Source organism: Microtus pennsylvanicus, chromosome 3, assembly GCF_037038515.1.
Source record: "Microtus pennsylvanicus isolate mMicPen1 chromosome 3, mMicPen1.hap1, whole genome shotgun sequence".
Classification (NCBI taxonomy): Eukaryota; Metazoa; Chordata; class Mammalia; order Rodentia; family Cricetidae; genus Microtus; species Microtus pennsylvanicus.
This window is the reverse complement of record NC_134581.1, coordinates 74,054,428-74,078,598: the sequence shown is the minus strand read 5'-3', so window position 1 is coordinate 74,078,598 and position 24,171 is coordinate 74,054,428. Positions and strand designations below refer to the sequence as shown.

The following is a 24,171-nucleotide window of genomic DNA, read 5'->3' as shown; positions in this document are numbered from 1 at the left end:
TGCCATAAACACTCAGTGGGGAGTCCTTCCTCTCAGCTAATCCTCCTGAAGGTGCTTCTCCATCTTAGGTGACTCTAAGTCCAGCCAACTTGACCGGGAAGATTAACCATCATGATGGAGGAGGTTACAAGACCATCTCTGTCTGGATGCCCAGTCCAGTCAACTTGACTATGAAGATTAACCATCATCATGGAGGGAGTTACAGGACTATTCCTGGATGCCCAGTCCAGTCAACTTGACTATGAAGATTAACCATCATGATGGAGGAAGTTACAGGACCATTCCTGGATGCCCAGTCCAGTCAGCTTGACTATGAAAATTAACCATCATGATGGAGGAGGTTACAAGACCATCTCTGGATGTCCAGTCCAATCAACTTGACTATGAAGATTAACCATCATGATGGAGGAAGTTACAGGACGATCCCTGGATGCCCAGTCAAGTCAACTTAACTATGAAGATTAACCATCATCATGGAGGAGGTTACAGGACCATTCCTGGGTGCCAAATCTGTAGAAATCAACTCCCTTAAATTAGACCTTCATGTCAGTATGACACAATGTGGGGATAGAAACAATACAAGGAAGGAAACATGCATGTGGCACTTGGTTTCAGAACTTCAATGCATCATGGCAGGAAGGATACAGCAGATGGGAACAGAAAGGAGCAGTAACAGGAAGGAGTAAATACAAGATACAGCCCTCTGTGACTCACTTCCTCCAACTAGGCTCCACCTCCAGCCAGTCTATCACCTTCCAAAATAGAGCTACCAACTGGGGACTAAGTATTCAACACAAGCCTGTAGAGGGCCTTTCATACTCAAACTATCCTTTTTATAAAATGGTATATTCTATAATAGCATTTATAACCTGCATGCATCCTGTTGAATGGTTTTATCTCTAAATTATTTATGATACCTAATATAATTAAATAGTATGTAGATGGTTGGTATATTGCATTATTAGTGGATTTGCGTAAGAAAAAAGTCTGTGTTCTTCAATACAGATGCATTTTTTTAAAAAGTATTTTTCATCTACAGCTGGTTGAAATGCATATGGAAATCCACAAATACAAAGGGCTGATTGTTCCCCTCCACCAAAAAGCAGGTGAGGGGTCAGGAAGCATTATATAACAGAAATGCAAGAAAATATATTAAACAATATTTCATTATATATTTAATACTAGCGCTGCTTGCAATTCGGGTAACGTTGCAAAGCTATCTTCAAGTTCCTATCATTTTCTATAGTCTTCCTGGTCTCCACCAGGGATCACAGTTGCCTGCTACACAACTTAATTCAGCACTGGCCCTTTCATTACTTTCTCCATACCATGTCCATACCACGGATCTGCCCTAAGACATGAAGGAATAGGAATTCCTGCTAACTGGAAAATCAGCCCCAGAATAACCAAAGACATTGTGTTGAGCTCCCAGGCTCCTGTCCTCTGCTTCGCTCTCTCCCTTAGGTGGGACTGTGCCTTTCTTTGTTGACTGGTGGGCTATGTATGGAGTGACAGAGTAGTTAGACTTGGCTCTTTACTGCAAGAGACTTTCTGCAACCTGTGAGGAACATATTCTGTGTTTCTTTGCAGTTCAGCCCACAAGCGGTTAAACACCTGAGGGAAAGGTTCCAAGACGCCCTGCCTAGTCCATCTCTTCATGCACAATGGCCAAGCTCTTTCTCTGCAGTGATCTTTGATCTAATTGCACACTTGCCATCATTCAGTTGGGCTCACTGGTGATTCTGTGCCCAACAGGGAAGTGACAAGAGACTGGAGGGCCTCGAAAGCTCAGTCCTTAGCTTTGTGACTTTTTGCCTCAAATGCCACCCAGGCCCTTGCAGGAGAAGCATGCTGTGGTGGCTCTAGCATCCAAATACTCTAGTACCAAGAGTGCCAGGGGGTCAGAAATGTGGCAAGGAGGAAGGAGGACAGAAGACAGTGGGGAACTCCTGAGGATCAGATTCCAATGTCCAGAAGCCACAGAGGTGGCATTGAGGACTTTAGCATTCAGATTGTGATTAGGTAGAAGCAGATATTGGGCTGCCTTCTCCAAGGGCCTCTGGCAGGGTCCCAGGGAGATGCTAGGCAGGTCCAAGAAGAGGAAGTCATGTGAGAAGAAGAACAGAAGGTGATTGCCAAGCTTGAGTCTGAAAGGACCAGGGGAGAGGAAGGAAGATGTCCACATGGTCCAAGGAGGCTGAGCTCAGAGAGAGAACTGAGAACACACAGTCACTAGTGCTTGCCTCCACCTGGGGTTCCCAGGGGACCGTTAATCCCTGCTGAGGCCATTGGACTTTCCCACCTTTGCTCTACTCTCAATCCTCCTTGCTGTCACAGACCTTCTAGAAATGTAAGTGGAGTCCCTAGCCTTCTCTCCACCCTTCAGCATCCTTCAAAGCCATGCTGAAAAAGCTTAGACCCTTTGTTGTGGCTTTTCAGCCTTTCAGGAGCCTCTAACCTGTCAATCAGTCTCCGTTCTTGTGATGTACCTTGGGCTTCTGCTGCCACACTGGCTCCTCCATTTGTGGAACATGCCAGACCTGCCCAACTCGTGTGTATGTGACCTTCTCTGCACCTGGTTATCCTCTTTGCCTTGGGTATCTTACTTGCATGCTGCTTCTGAGGAGCCATTCTGAGCTCATTGAACATTTCTGGATCTTTGTACTTCCTGACTCAAAGTCTCATGGGAGACATACTGCACCTCCAGACCTGGGTCTGGTACAAGGTCACCTTGGACAATTGACTTGTCCAGTCTGAGATTTCCATTCTGACCATCCAAATGTACAACAGCTCATGAAGAGGACATGGGGAAGATGTCTCCCACACATGAGAGCAGTCCTGCAGAGTTGCAAGCTGTTTAAGGTTAGGAATGACATGGCACGGCTGGGAAGATGATTCAGTTGGTAGAATGCTCACCATGCAAGCTTGAGGATCTGAGTTTCATCTCCAGCACACATGCCGTGTAAAAGGCTGGGTAGGATGAGACAGGAGGATTCCTGGAGTCCACTGGCCAGCCAATCTAGCCTGATCACCCAGTCCTAGGTTCCAGTGAGACCCTATCTTAAAGAAGCAAGGCAGAGAGTTCATGTGGATCAACACCTGAAGTTGAGTATGAGTTCTGCATACTCAAGAACACACATGAGTGTACCTCCTCACACATACATGAAAATTACATGAATATCCTTACGACCTCTCCATGCTCAGCTCTCAGCTAGATTTAAAGCAAGGGCAAGTAAAAGAGCAGAGGCCCTTGATGGAGGTAAGTGGTAATGAACCCCATAGCACTGGCCACCAGGAAAGGGTAGAGAAAGGTAGGGAAGGGGAGGGAAAGGTAGGGAAGGGTAGTGAAGGGCAGGTAGTAGAGAAGCAGGCAGAATCTGGAGGCCTCTTCCTCGTCATCACTCTTTTGCCTAGCTGAGCTCAGCAGCTCTGCCACTGAGGATATAGGGCTCCAGGCCCGGAGGCTTGTTCCAAACTTGCCAGCTATTCTTGGGAGCTTTTTATGTCATAAAGAGAGTCCCCTAACTGGCCCGTTGACCTTTCCCCAGGCGTCCTGAAGGCTGAGTTCTCATCCGGTGCACAGTGTAAGAGCTACCTCCCTAGAGAAAGCCGAAAGAGCAGGCAGGAGGAATGGTAATAACTCCCACTTGGTGAGATTTACAGTGTTCCCGGCGTTCTGCTCAGCGCTTTGGATACATTTCCTAATTTAATCTTTGTGCCTTTAGCACAGCTGTGGGTTAGGACGGTAAGAACCACAGTTCAGAACCATCAAGGCACTTATTTAACACCACACAGCTAGGGACCAGCAGAGCCAGGTTAGTACGGACCCAAGCTAGCTCTGACCCCGGAAGTCCTCACTCAGCATTTCATGTTCTTGGGATGCGGTAGGTCAGGTGCAGTGTTGTTGCTGCACAGGGACAAGGACACATGGCCCTGGAAGTTGGTTCCTGGGTTCTGGGTTGGGCAGCTGGTTTGTGAGGACCGCTCTTTCCTTGGGGTGGGGTCAGGGAGAGGGCGATGATTTATTCTACTGATTATGCCATATGTTCCGCTGTGGCCGAGCTGGTGACAGAAACATGAACACCATTAGAGAGTATCGTTATGGCAGGACTGACTGCATCATCTCCAGCTGGAGCTAAAGTCGGGAGAGATAGATCAGAGTCTGTTGGAATCGCTCCCTGGAGGCAGGCAGCAAAGGCTCGGCCCAGCTCTTCCTCTGAAAGCACTCGGGTAGAGCCACAGGTTGAGCCAGCAAGAAGAAGCTCGGCTACCAGAGCAAGGCTGCTCTCCCCGAGGGAGAATCCCATGTGTAAAATTTCTGCCTGTATGAGTTTCTGTCCTGCCTCTTTCTAAGAAAATATGGCTATGGCAGGGTTCTGTTATAATCACCACATCTAATTACAAAAAGGGTGTAAATCACCGAACAAAATTAGTTTTCAGAGTCTTAATTATCATCAAAAAGAGTAATTAATAAGCAAAACAGGAAATGACCAAGCCAAGTTGCCTAGTCTACAAAGAAGTGTTTTCCTCTCAGCACTCCGGAGGATGGGGAGTAGGAGGGATGGGGCAGATGCAGAGGGGGGTGAGGAGGGGTGAGGGGGTTGTGGCACAATGCCAAAGCTTCCAGAGCCCCAGTGGACATTAAAAATGAATATCCCGGGGCTCCACGAATCTCAGATGTTCACATTCCTTTCAAACTTGGTTTGCAAAGTTTCTAGGTCATTCCTTGCAGGCCGCTTCCTTTCCCAGGCCTGGCCGCCAGAGGCAGGCAGACGAATTAGAATAAACAGACAGGCCAGTTCCCTTCTCTATCCTTCCAAGTAACAGGCTCTGGGCCAGAAACTCTCAAACCAATTGATGCTAACAAGCTGAAGTTCAACGCCATTGGCTGTCTGCTGAGACTGCCCTGGGTTTTCGTAAGTCTGCTCCTCGGCTTGTTTATCTCTTTTTTCTTTTTTCTTTTTCTTTCTTCTTTTTTTTATTTATTCATTTTAGTAGTAGCGTCATATAAATAAAACACCATTACAAAAATGTCGCAGAAAGTTCAAAACGATTCATTATCCATTTCGTACGGATTAAAATTGTCATCAAGGCTGTTTGGATTTGCCTCGCGTTCCTTTCCTCCTAATGAGCCGGATAGAGAAGGCAAAGGATGCTAATGCGTCCTTACATCTCTATCATATCTCGGCTTTTACTATATAAAGCATCAAGGTCGCATTCTGGGGAAATGTCTTTTTACCAAAGGTGCTATAATAATAATGAAGAAGCAATTTGTTTCAGCAAACTGCCTGCAGTAATGAGGCTTAATTATAACCATGTTATTAATACTGCTGCTTAAGGTAATTCACTTCTGAGCGGGGTGCAGAACAGTAAACTATAATTTAAACAAGAATCGAGACCTAATTTAAATCATCGGATCTACTGCGGAAAAAGGCAAACAGAATGACTATAATCCGCACGTTGATTTAAAGCTTCCCCTCCATGCCATTTCCAGGAGACCTGGGTGACTACCAGAGAGGGCAAGAAGCTCCAGCGTGGGTCTTCTTCCTCCCACTCGTCCAGGAGGCTTGGTAGGCGACATAGCTGTGCTGACCTGTATCCAGGCACCTGTTGGCTCTTACCTCCTCCTCTACATAGGCAGGTGAGTTTGACAGGCTGGAAGGAAGGGCCTCATCATCTCAAGGGCATCTTCAAGATGATGTTGAACTCACTGTGTTTCTCTTCCCGCTCTCTGAGGATGAAAACATGTGGTTTGGGATGGGCGACAACTCAATGGACTCGGATGGTTTTTAATGTAGCTTTGATTTATTCTTTGAGAATTTCATACATAGATACAATGTATGTTGGTTATATCTTACCTCTCATTCCCTCCACTCCCTCCCATCCCACTTCTCCTGATCACTCCTGTGTTTCCCCATAATCATAACTTATTTTTTAAAAAAGAACCCACAGAATCCAATTAGTGCCTCCTCGTATGGGCACAGGTGTAGGGCATATACCGAACATGATCACACTAGGGACCACACCCTCAAGGAAATCTGGCTCTCCTTAACCCCCTGCTGTCATCAACTGTCCTCAATTAGACTAGGTATAAGGCCTTGTGACTCCCTCCCCAACCCATGCCGGAATATTGAGTGGCTTGATCTTGGGCAGGTCTTGTTTGGCTCTCTAAATTCCTACAAAAGCCCACACCCAAGTCATAAAGGGAGGTGATTTGTTGCCCAAGAACACACAGTGCACTACAGAATAGAAACCAACACCCCCGGCTTATTGGTCTGGTGTCCTGGAAATGATATTAACCTCCCTCTGTCATTTTTACAGGACCAGATACTAACCCAAAGATTCCAAAATGTAACTGTTCCCCCAAGGACTCTTGAAATGTTTGTTAGACAGTGTTAAGTTCATGAGTCCTGCACCCCACACCTGGATTCTGATATCAGTGTGACTTTGGGCTGGGGGGACTCATGTGTTTATCAAGAACTTTGAATATCGAGCGTGATATTCATTTCACTTCTTGCAGTATCAGTATGCAATATATAAGGAATGCATGCACGTGTGTGCGCATGTGCACATGTGTTTCCTTGACTACCTTTTGAGTTATATTTGTTCATTCATCTGCTTAACATTTATAAGCATCAATTATGTGCATAACACTTTCTATTGCTGCTCAATTTTCAATGACTTTCCCCCTTCTGGATTCAGGACTGTAGTTCATGTTAGCCTAAATGAAAAAAAAAAATTAGGAACTTGAGAAAAGAAGTGTGTGATTTCTATTGAAAGACCATGTGAGCTGCCATGTTTTATAACTGTGCTCCAGAGAGGTTAGATATTGCCAAGGAAAGGAGATGTCTTTTCTAAGAGTCAATGTTAGCCGGTCAGGATTTAGGAATCTCAGGCTGAGTTAATAGGGCAACTACAAATGCTCTGCTACTAACAATTTACAAAAATATGAGAGACTTCTAGAGTCAGAGCAGTGAAGGTGCTGTTCACAGCCTTGATTCTAAGAAAACCATAGGGCCTCTGCACTGGCAAGGGTCTTTGACCAGCACCTAGATCCTCCTGTCCATTTTTCCACTAATCACCTCATCAGTCCCCAAACTAAGCTAGAAGAGTGCAGGGGGTTCCAGGCTAGGTGTCCCATATCAACCTCCTCCAAGCTCCATGCATACAGGGAGCTTCCCCATCAAAGCTGAGGGTCGAGCTCCCTAGATCCAAATCTGGGTATCTTAGAAAGAAAGTCCTCTAGCATCCTGACCTCTGAGTTCCAGAGGACTTCTTCAACACGTGTGTAGAGAGGGAAGAGGGAAGTGGGTCTTCCAAATGGTTCAGAACACAACACAAATCTACATGATTTTCCTCTTTAGTATTTCTAGTTTTAATTTGACATATATACAATCATTAGAAACCCAACTTTAACCAAACAAAGACCAACCTCTTCCTCAAGTCCCCCCTCCCAGGTCTGCCTCAGTTTATCTCCCACATCATCCCCACATGCTTTTCTGGATCGGCTCCACTTGAGACACCTGTGCTTTCCTCTCTCCTTCCCGTGCCTCTGCATTTTCTCTTTTTCTCACTTTTGTTCCTTTCCAAGAAAACTCTCTCCTGGGTTTCCCTACTGGTAGGAGTTTTGCGAAGCTAAATGACACCAAATGATGTCTCCAGCTGGTGGTAATGATTGGGTTCTGACTGAACTGCGGTAAGAAGGCAGGAAGCTACGACACAGAGCTTAGCTGTAACTGGGAGCAGCCCCTCTCTGTCACACAGTGCATCTTCTGCACAATTGCACACATGCATACATACATAAATACATACATACATGCACATGTAATGCAACTCAAGTTCACACACACAATGAAAACACAGACATGAACGCTGGTTTACAAAAGCAAAGACATACCCACAGAGCTCCATATAGCAATAACCCTCATTTCCTCCCCCAGTTAACCCTTCCTAAGTTCCCAAAGTGCTGGATTCGCTCCCATCAGTGTTGGTGGCAGGAGTCTGGCGATGCTGTCCATTTCAATTTTGAAGACACGGTGAACTAGTCCAGATGAAGTGACTGAAGGACAGCTGGCAGCAGTGGAATTGAGAAGGAGAAGGAGGCTGTTGCATGGGGACCAGTTCTCTTTGGAGAGACAAAACTTCCTGCTCCGTTCCATCTCTTTGCAACCTCCTGCAGGCTGCTTCATTTTCTGCTGTGTGAGCTCAGAGGGGGTGCCCAATTTGATGAACAATACCTATAGAGCCATTCACAGTGCCCCACTGTGACAGAGTGGCCAACTCACCTGGCTCAACACTGTACCCGTTCTGTCTCCTGGCGAATCTTCCATGTAGACATTCCCAGTGTAGTCTTCCCTTACCACCCTTTTCTATGCAATTTTTTTGGAGTCACGCCTCTTAGAGTAGAATCTGCTGTTGTGTCTTTTGCATTTTGGAGGAATTGATCTACCTGCAAGGGTTTGAGAGGAGAAGGTGGTGGGCAGTGAAGACACTTAGATCCCTTTAAAGGTTGGATCTCCTGTAGATACCTGCGACTTATTTTGCAAGGAGCCTCGGGGCTCATTTAAAAGCCTTGGAAACTGGGATTCCTTTAAGATGCCCTGCTGAGTGGTGTCACCTCTCTAGGTCAATGGGGCCGTCACCCAGTATCGAGTTAAACCTGTCTCCCCTCAGGCCAGAGTTCCTGGGTGAGTCTTTGTGGGTGGAAAGTATCATTCAGTCTTGCTGGGTCACCATTCTGATGATGAAAGTATCTTTCATCTCATTCTTTTCAAAGCGCTTTCACACGATTAGCCTATTGATTGATTGAATCATTGTACACGTTTATTGAACACACGAGATGCTTCTGATCTTGACAGAAGAAGGCAGGATCTAGATAAATACCTGCCCTCATGGTGAGTGTCCACAAAGACCAGGCCATGCCAATGGATGCCCTGGGCAGTGAGGTGGATTTTACAGAGAGCAAGGAGAGCCTCTTCCAAGTGAATCCCCACCCCAACACCCTGAAGGTCAGACAGAAAACCGGCTGAACTTCTTTCTCAGAGAGGCCAAGTGACTTGGTGACTGTCCTGGCGCTGGAGGCAGATTCAGGACATACCTCCTGATTTGAGTCAGATGTGCCTTTTCTCTGTTGTCCTGAAATGCTACTTTCTAGAAAGTTCTTCCTGTGGCCAGAGCTTGTCTTTCCTTCCTCTTGTCTGAGTGGAGAAACAGTCACATCCCAATTCTTTCTGGGCCCACATGTACATCACTCCGGGGACAAGAAAGGGGAAGGAAAAAAAAAAGATATCTGTCTCCTTTATTTCCCAAAGAAGGTCAGCAGCACTGAGAAGCTGACGCATGTCACAGTCACATGCAGCCTCTGCCAGGACATTGATTTTCCCAATCGAGTCCTGACTGTGTGTACTCACACAGGGGCAGGGACAATTCTGTCTTCCTACTCAGAACTGGGACTCCAGATAACTGCCTGGGCCCAGGCTCCATGCCAGGGCCAGGGTTTGGGAGGGTCTGCTTTGCCTTTCTGTAGGAAGAGATTGCACAGTGGTGAAAAAAACAAGTCTGTGTGTCTGAGGGTGCCGGAGAATTGGGTGTGTCTCTGTGTGTGTATTAATCAGAGAAACGAGATCAAAACAGACTTGATGAAAATGTTTAATAATTGGCAGGACCCCCCCGTCTTTCCTAGTATGATGGAAAACCTGCTAAAGGAGGGTAAAGATGGCTGTGTGCAGGGACTTCCTGGAGGTGAAGGACTTCTGGGAGATGTTTCTGTGGGTAGCAGCTTCTTCTTCAGAGCCCAGGGCATCTCACAAGTTACTCCTCTTCCTACTTCTCCTTGAAGGTCAAGGGCCCTAAACTGTAGCAGCATCTAGACAGCATGGTGCCGAAGGTCAGCTAGGCAGATACTAGAGATGGGGGTGCTTATGTCTGGGGTGCTTACAGATCTGGGGAAGTGAGGCTTCGGAGAAGCTGGAAGACTGAGAAGGTTGTATTCCTTGAGTCAGAAAGTGGAAGAGCTGCCCACCTGCGGGATCACAGGGGAGCATGAGATGGTTCTGAGTCACCTAGGAAATGTGCAGACTTGGAGTCCTGTCCCTTTAAGGCCTTCCCACCGGGATCTACAGCCCACATAGAATGGATGCTACAGCTCTCTGAGGAACTGGAGCCATAAATGATGAGTGTCTCCCCTGAACTCATCTCCCTGTGCCTGGTGCTTAAAGTGAATTGAGACGAAGATCTGATAAATGAATAAACCTGTAAATGGAATAAAAAACCTTATGAACCTGAAGGAGAAATAGGAGTCCCAGGTCTGTTAAGTCTAAATTGAATAAATCTGATCAACTCCCTGACAATTTCTGCCAACGCTCTTGAACAAGGAGGAGAAGAGGGGTGAGCAGGGAGGGGCCGAGTCGGGAGCATGTGTGGTGGGAGAGGAAGGCAGGAACTGGCTCCTTAATTAAGCTATCATTGGAGCCAACAGAGGGGAAGGCCCCGGCACCCCTAGCTTCACTCTTGGACTAATAAATAGATGGCAATAGAAGATCCTTGCAAGTCCAACTGCTCCCCCATGTCTGCCTGAGGCTACCTCAGCAGAGCTATCAGATCCGCACAAAACAGGGGAGGCCAATGTCTTTTTCTGGAGCCCCCTGTGATGCATAGCCAGTGTTGAGGTGGGGGACCTTGGGCAGTGTGGAGCCCTTTGCCTCGTCATTGGCCCGTGACACTGTCTCTCTCCTGTGCTAGGCAAATTGCTTGTTGCAATGGCAAAACAGAGCCCCGGGGTTCTTTAATACTCATCCCAGTGAGCGGTGTTGGTGAACCCAGTCCACAGTCCCTCCTCCTGATTCTGGAACCGGGTGGGGTGGGAGCTCCTGACTGCCTCCGCCAGCACAGAGCAGAGCAGTGGCATCAAAGCTGGCTCAGAAAAATCTCAGCTTCTGTTTGATGTTCGCAGGCAGTGTCTCTGGGGGAAGTAGCCACCATGAAGGATGTAAAACCCTCCCTGAGCTGCTCTGACGCAAGTGTTCCAGCCCAGAGGAGCTCCCAACTACCAGGCAGCATCAGCAGCGACCTGTAGGAGGGCACCCCCCAGCCTGGGTGGACCCCAGATGACTGCAACCCAACCCACCTCTGACTGCACCACCCAGAAGGAGTCGCCTTACCCAGTAGCTCCTGAGTTCCTGCCCTATGACATTTGAGCTGAGTGGTATGCAGGTGCTGCTGAAAACTGCTGAGCTTTAAAGTAATTTGTTAGACTGAGCCAAAACACATCCCTTGGGGGGTCCTTTTTGGAAGTGAGTGGGTAGACTAGGCTAGTATTTAAACTATAGTTTGAAAATTATGTGTGGAATTAACGAACTTTTACCCCAGTTCTTTATTGTTGTAAAACACATATAACATAAAGTTTATCAATATACCTATTTCAGTGGTATTAAATATGTTAGTATCAAAATCCACCCCCATTATTCTTTTTATTTTGTATAATTGAATGTGTGTGTGTGTGTGTGTGTGTGTGTGTGTGTATCAAACAGGAATTCCTTGTTCCCTATCTCCCCTGCTCACTGATACCCCCATTTTATCTCAGGGTCCATCCATGTTGTATCATGTCAAATGCTCCTCCTTTTGAAGACTGAGTGATATTCCATGAAAAGATTAAAAGGACATACCACATTCTGCTTGTCGATTCACTCATGCATTGGCGATCACTTTGGTGGATTCTGTTTGTGGATAATGCTGGGACGAACTTGTGCTCATTAGTAGCTCCTCAAGTTCTGCCTTTAGCTCTCGCCGACATATACACAACAGTGTAATTGATAGGTTGTACAGTAATTTGGCTTTAAAATCTTTGAGGAAGCACCATGGTGTTTTCCAGAGCAGAGGCGCCATTTTGCATTTCTACAGCGCACCAGACTTCCAGTCTCTTCACACCTTTGCCGACACTCATTTCCTGACTTTTTCCTTGTGGGTATAAAGTGACATCTATTTCAAACTTGATTTGCATTTTCCTAATGACTAGTGATGCTGAACAGTTTTCTTTTTCAAAACTGTTTTCTTTGAAAAGCAGAATTCAAATGGCACAAAAGAGTAAAGGAAAAGAAAAGCCCAGAAATTAAATAGTTTCCTTCCCTAGCCTGGAATTCGTCCCAGTAGTGAAAGATAATACCTCCAACAAATGTGAATCTTCCAGAAAGGTTTCATGTGAACAGAGTGTATACAGATACCCTTAAAAAATTACACATAGGATTATATCATTATTTTATAGTTTGCTGTTTTCAGCAACTTGTGCAGATTGGTAATTTACCCATCAACATACACGTGTGTACCTCATCCTTCTTCATATCTGTATAGTATTGTAGGGTGTGGCCATGGGAATATTTCCTTTCCAAGTCAGTCACTCTCCATGAGAATCTCAGCTGTCTCTGAGGTTAGTTGGCTGGAATTGCTCTATGGGTACAAATCGGTTATGCTTGTATATTTATTCATATTAACTTTTATACAAGAATATTTGCAAGTCAAGTTGACAGTGCTGTTTCTGGGTCAAAGGATACATGTGTTTAAAATTGCAATAATCCTTGCCAAAGTCGCCTTTAAAAGGCTCGCATTTAGAGCAGGCCGAAGCCGAGGAAGCCAGCCTTCTGCCACACTTGTGATCTTTCGAGTTTCATCAATCTGCTAGAAGAAAAATGTGCCCTACTTTACATTTTTATGCCTTTTCTTACAACGTTGGACATTTTTATCTGTGTTGTGATGATTTTTTTTGACGCTCTGTTCTTTGAATAGCTAATTCATGTTCTCTGCCGACCGTACTCAGTCATTCATCTCTTTTTAACCCCATTTGTAAAAGCTTTTCTTATTTTAAGAAATTTACTATTTTTATGTTACAAATATTTCCTTATTAAACACGTTTTTTTTGACATTTCAGGGGTTTCTCGTATGTAAACTATTTTGTTTCTAGAGTATCAGATTTATTAGTCTTTTTATAAAACGGCTTTTGAGGTCTCCCCTGCTTTCAGATGTCTTCTCTTTTCTGGGATTATAAAGCAAAAAAAAAAAATTGTATGTGTTTCCTTCCACGGCATATTATTTGGCAGTTAAAAACCTTAATGTGTTTGGATTTTATTTTTTGATATAAGGGATGATAGGACTCAGGGTTACTTTCAAATGGCTAGATCGAAGCTCTCTGGTAGAAATATAAACTGAGCCACATATGTAACTGAAAATATTCTATTAACCACATTTTAAAAAGTAAAAAGAAACAGGTGGAAGTAATTATAACAACATATATTATTTAACCCACTCTATCTAAAATATCATTTCATCATGTAATTGATATAAAAATTATTAATGAGTTAGTTTACTTTTTTTCATACCGAGTCTTTAAAACCTGGTGTGTGCTTGAGACATTCTGTGCTTGGTGTACCCAGTGGTGCGTGAAGCCCAGAACCACCATCCTGGAGAACTCAAGAGTTGAAATAGTCACCCCAGTAACATCGCCAACTCTTTTCTCCTTCCACCAACCTCGAATGCCACCCGTGTTGGCTAACTTATGACTTATGTTTCATATAGGGATGTGTCCAGCCTATGGAATACTTTTCCATTGAGCTCCATTTCTTCCTTCCCATACTGATCACGGTCTGTTTTAACTATGTTTTCCTGACCTCTTTTACTACCCCATAGATTCCACACACCCCATTCTCTTTGTTTAATGTATCTGTGGCTCTTGCAATTTAGCTCTGGCTTTAGACATTTCTATCTGTTCTGGAAGTGGTCCCCCATAGGCTCAGCTGTGCAAGTCCTTGGCCCCCAGCGGGTGGTCCTGGAGCCTTTGGGATGTGTGGTTTAGCTGGCAGAAGTGGGTGGCTGGGAGCAGGTGTTGCTGCAATGTGAACAAGCCCCACATTCACGCTGCTGGAGGGGCAATGCCTTCCCTTCCTGATGGACGGTGTCCTCTGAAACCATAAGCCTAAACAAACACATATCCCCTTAAACTGCTTCTGTCACATTGGTTAAAGTAACTAATTCAGCATCTAGTAATAGACACTATGTAATACTACACTCCACCACTGTATCATAACATGTCACACGGTGGATAGATCACACACTGCTAGCATGCAGGCTGTTCTATAATATGGAATAGGGTTGTATAATGTGATACTGAATTTAGCATGGGATCAACACTAACATCTGGTAGCATACGAAATAGCAATGCTGCTGTGTGTGGGTCACAATACATCTGGGTCCAGAAGACCCCTAAATTGCCTCTAACGCCTTTCCACACTCAATTTGCTGCCCAGAGAAGGGAAGGGCTGCTTGGGGCAGTTTTGTTCTGTGACTGGGGAGGTGGACCCCTCCAAGCTGTGTGTGGAATGAGTGCTTCACCAACGGAGGCCTGGCAGGTGCGCCACCTGTGAGCCTGATGCGAGGACCATGTTTGGAAAAGATCCGGAAGTGATAGTTTACTGTGTCCATAATGAGATGAGACGAGCTGAGGGCTCTAGCTGGGAGTGGGCAACCCCAGTAGCTCCTGAAGACATCATGATTGTCTTGGAAGATGGAGAAAAGGAAGTTTGAGGAAGGAAAAAAAGGAGTCAAGGACAGAGCAGGAAGTTGGATAGAAAAGGTGGAGTGCCACAGGAGATCTGGGGAGGCAGGGAGGGAAAGAGGGAGGGAAGGAGGAAGGGAAGGAGGGAGGGAAGAAGGGGTGGAGGGGGAGCGGAGAGGAGGAGGGATGCTGAGAGGAGCAGGCTGTGGAGTTGGGAGCACTCTAAAGTTTTCTGAACTGGAACCTCTCATCACAGCCACCCTGTGATCACAGTGGAATATGGATTGGTTGCTGGGCTGTTCTCAGGGGGACAGGATGAACCGAGTGGGAAGCAGTTCCTCTAGAGGCGCCTTGGGAGCTGGCATGGAGCCCAGAACAAAGGTTGGCACTTCCCAACTTCCCATAGTGCTGTGACTGGGTACAAGGATTTTTTTCTTTATCCTCAGGGCCAGCCTTTCCCCAGTAGGAAAGAGACAAAGATAAGGGTCAATGATACCATTCCACCAGGAGGTAGAGCCAGGACCTACAGAGGCACTGAGTCCAGCATGTCATTCAGGGCCACTGAACTGTGGGTCTTTGGGCAGAGGGGAATACACTATCTCTGGGTGACCCTCTTGGCTTTCAGAGTCTCCTCTCCTACTGGGATCCTCTCAAGCAGGACAGATAGACAATCCCGCTCACTGCTTACAGCACAGGGGCATTACGATAGCTCAGCAGGCCAGGGACAGGCGAGCACCTGGTTCAAATACCTGTTTCTCACTCCCTGCCTGGCAGCCCCACTCAGGAATTTCTTTCCCCACCTTGTTCACTCAGTGTCTGGAGAGAAACAGAAAAAAGAATGTCAGGTGTTGACTGGGAGCCACTAGATTGTCAAGGAGTCGCCGGGTCACACAGAGCCAGAAGCGAAAGGGGGAAAAGCCACCCACCTTCACAGCTTCCTCAGATGTGCACCTTGTCTCTCCAGACCGCTTGCTCCTCATCACAGCTGCGACAAAATGCTATTTTCCTTTCCGCCGTGTGCACAGGTGCCAATCCAAATGAGTATTACTCACACACCTCTGTCCAAACACTGTGCAGGCTTCAAAGGTTGATTAAACCTCACGTTGCTGCCTATTCCTCCTGCACTCAGATGCTAGGTGAAGCCCTCCCTGCAATGACCTCACCCCCATGCTCCTGTCCTTTTATGCATCCCCCCCCAACAGAAAACCCAGGGTCCCCAGGAGAGGAGGGTGTGGTGGTTCTTGGGGAGGGAAGAGAGAATGGCAGGGAGCCCGGCATGGACTTATCTTAGCTCAGAACTCGGAAAGCAGAGTGCAGAGGGCACCTTGTGTACAAAGGGGTCTGGTGAACGGGGCACTCAAGGGTGGGGAGAGCAGGGATTTGACTTTGATTACCCATAAAAATCCATTTCCTGCTCATAATGACTGGCTGGTGCGTATTGGAAATTATAGCCTTCCTGGTCCTCTCTCCCCTGTCATTAAGTCCCCAGTAGAGTGGTTTCTCACGGGAAGCACACCTGCTGAAATGAGGCGTGGTGTGCAACTCCAGGGACCTGGGTCCCTGCGTATCCTGTCAGTGGTGGCTCGGGTACTAGCATTGGCCTGGGATCTCTGAAAAGCGCAAGAGATCTTTCTAGTGCCATGGATGTTCAATAGTCCTGCTGGTGCTGGAATGGAAGCCTGTGGGGTCTCCAGTCATCCCCTTTTCTTTTGGTCACAGTACCCTAATTTCTTTTTTTTCCCCTAATTTCCTCTGAAGAGTTACACCTTCCTTATCCCTACCAGAGTTTTCTGGGTGCTTGACCTCCTTACCCCCAACACTACCTTCCAGGCTGAGCATGTGTCCGAACCTCAAGCAATAGAAAGGAACCATAGGGGAAAGACAGTTGTAATTCTTCTATTGAAAAAAGAACTCTAGTATTCGGAGAACTGGAAAGACAGCTCAGTGATTAAGAGTGTTTGCTGCTCCCATAGGGGACCAGAGTTTGGTTCCCAGTACTCAAAGCAGGTAGCACACATATAACTGCCTGAAACTATAGATCCATGGTATCCAAGGTCTTCATAGGGAGTCTACTGGCACTGCATTCATGTACACACACACACACACACACACACACACACACACACACACACACACAGAGTGAGAGAGAGAGAGAGAGAGAGAGAGAGAGAGAGAGAGAAATAAAATATTTTAAACTATAATTGTCAGAATGTGAGGTTTTAGTAAGATATACCCTGAGAAAAGTGTTTTTAAAATTCTTTTTTAAAAAGGGGTACTTATTTATTCTTTTTATTTTATTTACATGAGTGTTCTGCCTGCATGTATGTGTACCTCACGTGCCCATGGTAGGTAAAAGAGGGTCAAAGATCCCTCTGGAATTGGAGCTACAAACAGTGTGAATTACCGTGTGGGTACTGGGAACTGAACCTGGGTCCTGCAGGTTAAGAGCCAGTGCTCTTAAACTGGGAATTCTTGTTCAAGGCACCACTAAGGACAAGCATACACAATCTATATTTCCCATCATCTCTAGTCTGGGGTACACATGTCCAACAGATAGGATATTTGTGCCCACCCAAAGATACATGAGAAATTACTGCAGAGCACTTTGTTCATAATTGCCAGCATTGAGCATGGCCTCTGTGTTCATCAACACTGATCTGAGCTCTATGCGAGTCATGGCATTATTGGAATATACATAGCAGTGAAAGGACAAAGTCCGTTAGACACAGGGAGTGTACCTTCCACAGTCATGATCTTGGCTACGTGGACTTGGCTGTCTGAGAGCATGATTCCACAGTGGGAGGTCGAGGTGGGGAGGGCTGATCTATGCTGACAAAAGTCAGCTCAGTAGCTTAGCATCTATGGGGGAGTCAGAGGGGAAATGAGACAGAGTTTTCCTGTGTATCCCTGGCTGTCCTGAAGCTAGTGCTGTAGACTAGGCTAGCCTTGAATAAGATCCGTCTGCCTCTACCTTCTTAGTGCTAGGATTAAAGGTGTGTGCTGCCATACCCAGCTCTACGGGATGTCTTCTGGGCTGTAGAAATTGTACGTCTTGGGCTACTAGTTTTATGTGGACTCCATTATTCCGGAGATCTTTCCATTTCACTGACGACATTATAGCACAATTTATAGAACGGGTAATGAAGAAGGAGGCTGCTTCTTGAGAATTCCATCTGAACTCCTGAGTCAGGTCACACCTGAAGGTAAACATGTCAGACACAGAATGGGAGCGCCATCCTGGCAACCACATTTCATGCTCCCCAAACCCCACTTCTAGAAGAGGTCACACAGGTTTATTAGTTTCTGAGCCAACCATGTTTAAAAGTGAGTATAACTCTGTGTGTGTGTGTGTGTGTGTGTGTGTGTGTGTGTGTGTGTGTGTGTGTGTGTTTGGTGGGGAGAAATGGGGCTGGGGTTCACATGAGGTACACAGTTCCCAACTTGACTAACACAGCCAACTCTTTCAGGTTATAGGCCCCAAAATGGTGGGGGTTTGAACACTTCCCAGGAGGGTGCTCCACAGCCTCGGGTGCTGGTTCCTCGAGCTCTTAAGTAGGGGCTAAGGTCAGTAATGCCTTGCAACATGAGGCACACCTAAATTTGTCAGCTCAAATTTGTTTGAATAAATGCATGAATGAAAGTTTTCCTAGGGGTTACATAACACAGGGTACACAGCCAGCAATGTTGGGGGTGTTCTCAGTAACCCTGAGACTCAGGAATCCCTTTTGCTCCCAGGGCCCCTGATGCAAAGGAATTGCAGTCTTGTGACCAGGGCTTGCATAGGTCAGTTTCTCACAGGGTCAGGCTTGGAACAGTCCCCATTGTGGCCTTGTCATAGAGGAACAAAGGGGCCTGGGACTCAGGCCAGGGTGGAAAACACCCTTTTGGGGTTCTTTAGCACTTGTTAATTGGTCACCTCGTTAGCAGCCCATCTGTAGCAAGTAAGTGGTGATGGGGTGGTGGGGAGGACTGCCCTGGCCAACAGGGGCCTCGTGGACCAGTAATAAGGACACAGCAATTATAGAAACTTCTAGAGTCAGTTCCCTTCAGGAGCATGCCAGGTCGTTGCTTTGTCCTATGGAGAAGCAGGAAAGGTCAGAGGAGGAGAAAGAAAGAGCCCATCCCCATCAAGGAGCCAGCGAGGGAGGGAGGCAAATAAAAGGAGGCTCCATGGAGGTGATAAAGTAAAGAGAGTGACATTTGGATGCCCCTCAGATGAGAGGCGCAAAATAACAGCAATGAAATCCCTAGACAGAAGAAGCTGCTGAGGGAAATGGCTCTGAGGGTCAGTACTTTGCTCCACAGAGCTTGGGACAGGGGGTGGGGGTGGGGTAAGTCTTGTGCAACCAGGCTGAGAACAAACCTCCCTGGTCTCAGTTTCTCCACACAGTCTGAATCTGATGCCCTATGGGTTTCCGAAGTCTGTGAAGGTCTGTGAAAGGGGGGAGCTGAGCTTCATGCTAACTGCTTCTCTTTCCCTCTGGACCTGTGCCCTAAACATTCCTCTGTGAAGTCAGCCCCTTAAACTGAAGTGAAGTCCCATGCCCAGGTCTGAGAATAAGCCCGGAGCAGTGTTCCACCATCATTTCTAGGCCAGGCATATAACAGCTCCAGCCGTGTCTTCCCTGTTGTGATGAATCATGAAGCCTAGGTCCTTGAGAGACTTGTGGGGAGCAGAAGCCTCTGCTGAGCATATGGGTTGTCCATAGACACAGAAATTCTCCTGTGCCTGCGAGGCAAGAAGCTTTTGGCTTGTTCATGGCTTAAGTGTGGACTGTCTGGACTGTCCTGACGAGAAGCGGAAGTGGGGGGTCCTTGACCTCCCAGTTTGCAGAGGAGTTTTTGACTAGTATCAGTCCCTGCCTGGGCCCTGGTCTGAAGCAAGTGTGGTCTCTGCAGGGCCCCAGGCTGTGTAGGTACCAAGAAGCCCTCTGCTTTCTTCCTATCTATGAATATCTGCTCACAGACCCCATGCACCGAGATGAAAGGGCGTCTGCCTCCTTGATCAGATGAACCCAAGGAACTGAGAGAAACAGTTAGCAATCTGTGAGGTCAGACTGCGGATCAGCTCTCCAGACTTGAGTCCCCGGGATAGGGTATGGAGAATTTTCTGATCCAGGTGTGGGGTCTGCCCTCTCTGGTCGAGGCCTTCAAGGGGTAGTGAGACAGTAAAACAAGCATTGTTCCTCTGTAAATGCCTCAAAGCTTGCCTGAACTTGAACTCAGTGGCTGGGTGGGAGGTTCCTGCTGCATATCTTGGCCCATCCCTGGAAGTAAAGGCATAAGGTCAGTCTGCCACGGATTCACTTCTCTGACTCCAGAGAAGTAAGACATCCACTATGAACTCAAGCGCTGTCCAGACAGCTTTGGGACCCATTGTGTGTGTGTGTGTGTGTGTGTGTGTGTGTGTGTGTGTGTGTGTGTGTGAGAGAGAGAGGGGGGGGGGTGGGGAAGGAGAGACACAGAGAGAGAGATTTTCTTCTGCTACTTCTTTTAATTGCATTTCAGAAACTATGTCATTGCTTCCCAGGGGACTGCAGATGGGAGAGAGAGGAGGAAAAGGGGTGGAGTGGGGTGTGTTTCTTCAGGGACTCTTGGGTGAGATACTGCACCAGCCTACTTTCTTTGTGCCTTCATCCTGCCTGCCCATCCTCAGATCGCCTTCCTCCACTGCTCTCCTGCCAGCTGAGTCTGTTCTCAGGCTCGGAGGGTTGTTCCAGGGTCCTTAGTTTCTTGTTTCCCTAACTCCGCTCCACCTTCATCACCCAAAGCAGCAGGTATTCATTATTTAAACAACCTGTGCCTCTGAAGTCTTATTTATGTAACATCTTTCCCCAGCATATGTTAAAATTTACAGTAAGTGCATTCATCCCATAATAAACATTTGGCTTTGCTGGTCTACCAGAGGCAGGGCTAATTAGAGAGAGCAATTCCCTTGTTATCGGAAGGGAGGTCAGCACAGCAATTAGCATCCTCACGTAGCTTTCATAATTGTGACTTGGAGGCTAGGCCCTCTGGTGCCAGGTAGGGAAGAGAGAAGTTGGCAGAGAGGAAAGGAGAGCCTTCCCCAGCAAGTTCTGGAAAACCAGAGCTCGGCTGTGAAAATGGCAGTCTGGGTTCTTCTAACTCTGCCTGAGTCTGAGCCCTTTGTTGGCCTCTTGTCTCTCAATCACAGCTTGGCCCCTAGGATGTTCTGCCTGCAGCTCTGTCCACCCAGCCTTCTCTGTAAGCAAACCAAAAGGCATAACCAGTAGGAAGTCCTATCACTGTCTCATTGTTAGAGCACACAAGCCAATGGACACAAGCAGCCAGCTTTAGGGCTGGAGAGGAACTTTGAGATCATAGGGTTGACTTGTCAGCCCTTGGCGTCATTGTCTTCATCATTTCTACCAAGCAGATTTGTTTTTAATGTATGGTAGAAGTCATTCTATCCCGTCCCCTTGGGTGGAGAAAGAGGAGCAGAGTGTGAAGATCTGGACTGGAGTTCTTTAGGATCCAGGACTAGCCACAGCTACGTCTCAAGTACTATACACCACTCTGGGGCAGTGGAAACATGGGTCTAAAAGCATTCCAAGGAGCAGGTGTGAGGGTACATGCAGAGAGTCAGGCTAAAAATCAAAACAGTATGACATGAGGGAGCAGGTAGGGACAGTGAAGCATAAGAAGACGGCTGTCCAGGGTCCCAAGATGCTCACACTCAGTGTTCACTGGAAAGACTCGCGGAACTAAGTCTCCTGGTTACTGCTTACAGAAGAATACCGGTGAGAATCAGCAGGGAGGTGGATGCTGAGGCAGGGGCCAGAACTCCCAGCTCTGCCTTGTAGCCATCATTTGTAGCCGACAGAGCAGGCAGAGCTGTGTGGATGAGGCCCAACAGTGGTTGTGGCACAGAGTTTGTGGGAGCCTCTGGGACTAACTTAGCTGGTGAATTTGGGGGGTGGGATTACCTCTCAAAAAAGGGTTAAATCTTGCTTGCCCAGGCAAGGCATTCAGAAGCAGAAGCTAAGGACACATTAGGGAGGAGACCTAGGGAGGCATGGAGGTATAGGCTTGCCTGGGAAGAAGAACCCACTCTCCTCTCTAGGCCTGTTTACTCAGGGATGGGTCAGAGAGACACAAATATCAAAGGCAGACAAGGCCTTCTGGTAATTTCGCCAAACAGCGGGTTGGTTTAAGAAGTCTGTGAAGGAGGCAGTCTGGAGACAGCCCCAAAGGGAGGGTATAGTACACACTGTGTTGCATCCCACAGGCCTGGGACTCTGTTGTTTGAGGACCACAAAGTTCATTGACCGTCTAGAGTCAGGGAGACTGAGTCAGCTTAGTCTCTACTACTTACGGTTTCCTCATCTGTAGGTAAACGTTTGAGTCTCAGCTTCTCACCTGTACAGACGTGATGTAATTCCCCCGGATCAGCGTGCTGCAGTGAGTGTTGTATGGGACGAATGGGAGGGAGACAATGACTGTCTTTATAGCCGCCATTCTGACCTTCTTACAAAGCAGAGTTCATCTTTGGATGCCCTTGGCCTCCCTAAACTTCCTTTTCTTATTGAGATGTGTATTCGTGACCAAATTACCTAATGCAGATGGCTTTGGGGTGGTGGATTTATTTGAGTTCACGGTTAGAGAGATTTCATTCCATGGTTCCTTGGCCTCATGTGCCTGGACAGAACATCATGGTGACAGGGAGTGTGTGGGGGAGACTGTTCTTCACTTCTTTGCAGGAAGGAAGTAGATAGCTTGAGACAGGAAGTAGGGGTGATTATAATCTCTGTTATAATATATAACCTGACCTACTCCAGCCAGGCCCCACCTCGCAAAGTTTCCACAGCTTCTCAAAGAGCAACAACTCTATAAATATTTCACATTGAAACCATAACCAGATGAGACCTGTTTCTCTGTTGTTTCCTTGTGACAACATCTGCCTCTCCTTCTTAATCTTTCATTTCTGTCAGTTGCATCACTGTTTGCTTTCAGTTATCCATCCATCTATCCATCCATTAATCCATCCATCCATCATCCATCCATAATCCAACCATCCATCCATCCATTCATCCCTCCATCCATCCATCCATTCATCCATCCACCCACCATCCATCCATAATCCATCCACCCATCATCCATCCATCCATAATCCATCCATCCATCATCCATCCATTCATCCAATATATTGCTGTCTGTCCATTGATATTGATGTTGTACTAAGTGCTGAAGACAGAAGTCAAAACAAAAAAAAAGTCTAGCTCTCAAAGGATTTAGAATGAACATCCAGATAAAATGCATAGTTCAAATATTGGCTGGTAAACATATGAAGTTACTTGAAGCATCAGAGAATCAGTGTGTGTTCATGTGTGTGTGTTTAACTTGTAGCTTTACCTCCTGGTGCACCCTCATTCTTGCCTTCATTACCTCCTTGAGATAATAAAGGTTCTTTATCTCTTTATTTTTTATTCTGAGTGGTTCTTTCCTTTCTGTTCTTGCTCTTGTAGGAGGCTGTAGAAAAGCCAAATCTCAGGTTGGAACTCCAGATAATTACTGGAGATCTCCTAGGGGAGAGTGATGGGAGGAGTCTAGGGCTGTCTGGGTCACTAGGACTGCATAAGACCACAGCTGAAGACAGTTAGAAAGCTATGAACATGATAGTAAACAGCCTGAGTATGTCCAGAGCTCAGACAGGGTAGTTGGCTTCTCTGTAATGAAAACCTCTTCTACACTCTATATTCCCTATCAGTAGCAACCCAGCTCAAGCGGCCTCTCCCTTCTATACCCATTGTCTTCCTCACTGCTTCATACCAGGTGTGCTTCCTCACTCGCTTGCAATGTGGTCCAGGGGTGGGAAGCACATTTTCGTATGTTTGATGTTGCTCTCTGCTTCCCCATCCTGGGCTGGTGCAGGCCTGGGCTCATAATTGGTATTGCCTTGTTGATGGACAGGCAAGCATTCCAGTTGAATATAAATCACCTCTGGTGCCATCGAATCTTTCTTGTTAGAAAAACTTTTGCCACATTGCCTCTGGTGAGGTATTTGTCCTAAAGTCTCTGAGAGACAGTGTGATGGTAAAATTCGGATACCCGATCTCCTCTCTCTCTTTCTCTGCTATTTGAGTCTGTCCTGTGGTGTGGTGACTATGGCAACCCCATACCCTCATGGATCTTCCTTCTATACAACCAAGAGAAAACATCTTTAATTCTAAAATAGGATGGGAATTAAATTGTGGACATCCATTCGGTTAAAGCAGCCTTCAAAGAGATGGTATCTTGGAAGGAACCTTTCTGTGGGAGAGAAGTTTGGGAGGCTCCTGGCAGGGAGATAAAGGCTCCATGAGAAGAACATGGAATGGCAGAGCACTAAGAAACCATGGTCATCCCACAGGTCTGACCCCCTACAGTCCGAGCACAGGAAAATGAGAAGGTTCTAGGGCCGGAAAAGAGAAGCCCGAGGAAGAAGCTGTGCAAAGCTGATCCTGAGGACAGGGGCTTTTACTGTCAACTTCCTAGGAAAGCTGCAGGGGTAGACGGGGGCTGGGAGCTGAGGTCCGTCAGGAGTGGGCAGCAAAGTGTGCTGAGGTGAGTGCCTTTACCTGGTGGCAAATGGGACGCTTAACAAACGGAAGAACGTGTGTTCACAAAGGCTA

At 46.7% G+C, this 24,171-nt stretch overlaps 1 long non-coding RNA gene across 1 annotated transcript in view; it reads left to right on the top strand.

Moving 5' to 3' along the window:
• The window catches only part of LOC142847070 (uncharacterized), a 79,142-nt gene extending 67,695 nt beyond the window's left edge, over positions 1 to 11,447 (top strand). Inside the window, exon 3 of the long non-coding RNA XR_012910124.1 lies at positions 10,952 to 11,447. This is a non-coding gene — a long non-coding RNA (uncharacterized LOC142847070). The remainder of the gene's footprint in view (positions 1 to 10,951) is intronic.
• The last annotated feature ends 12,724 nt before the right edge of the window (positions 11,448 to 24,171 follow it).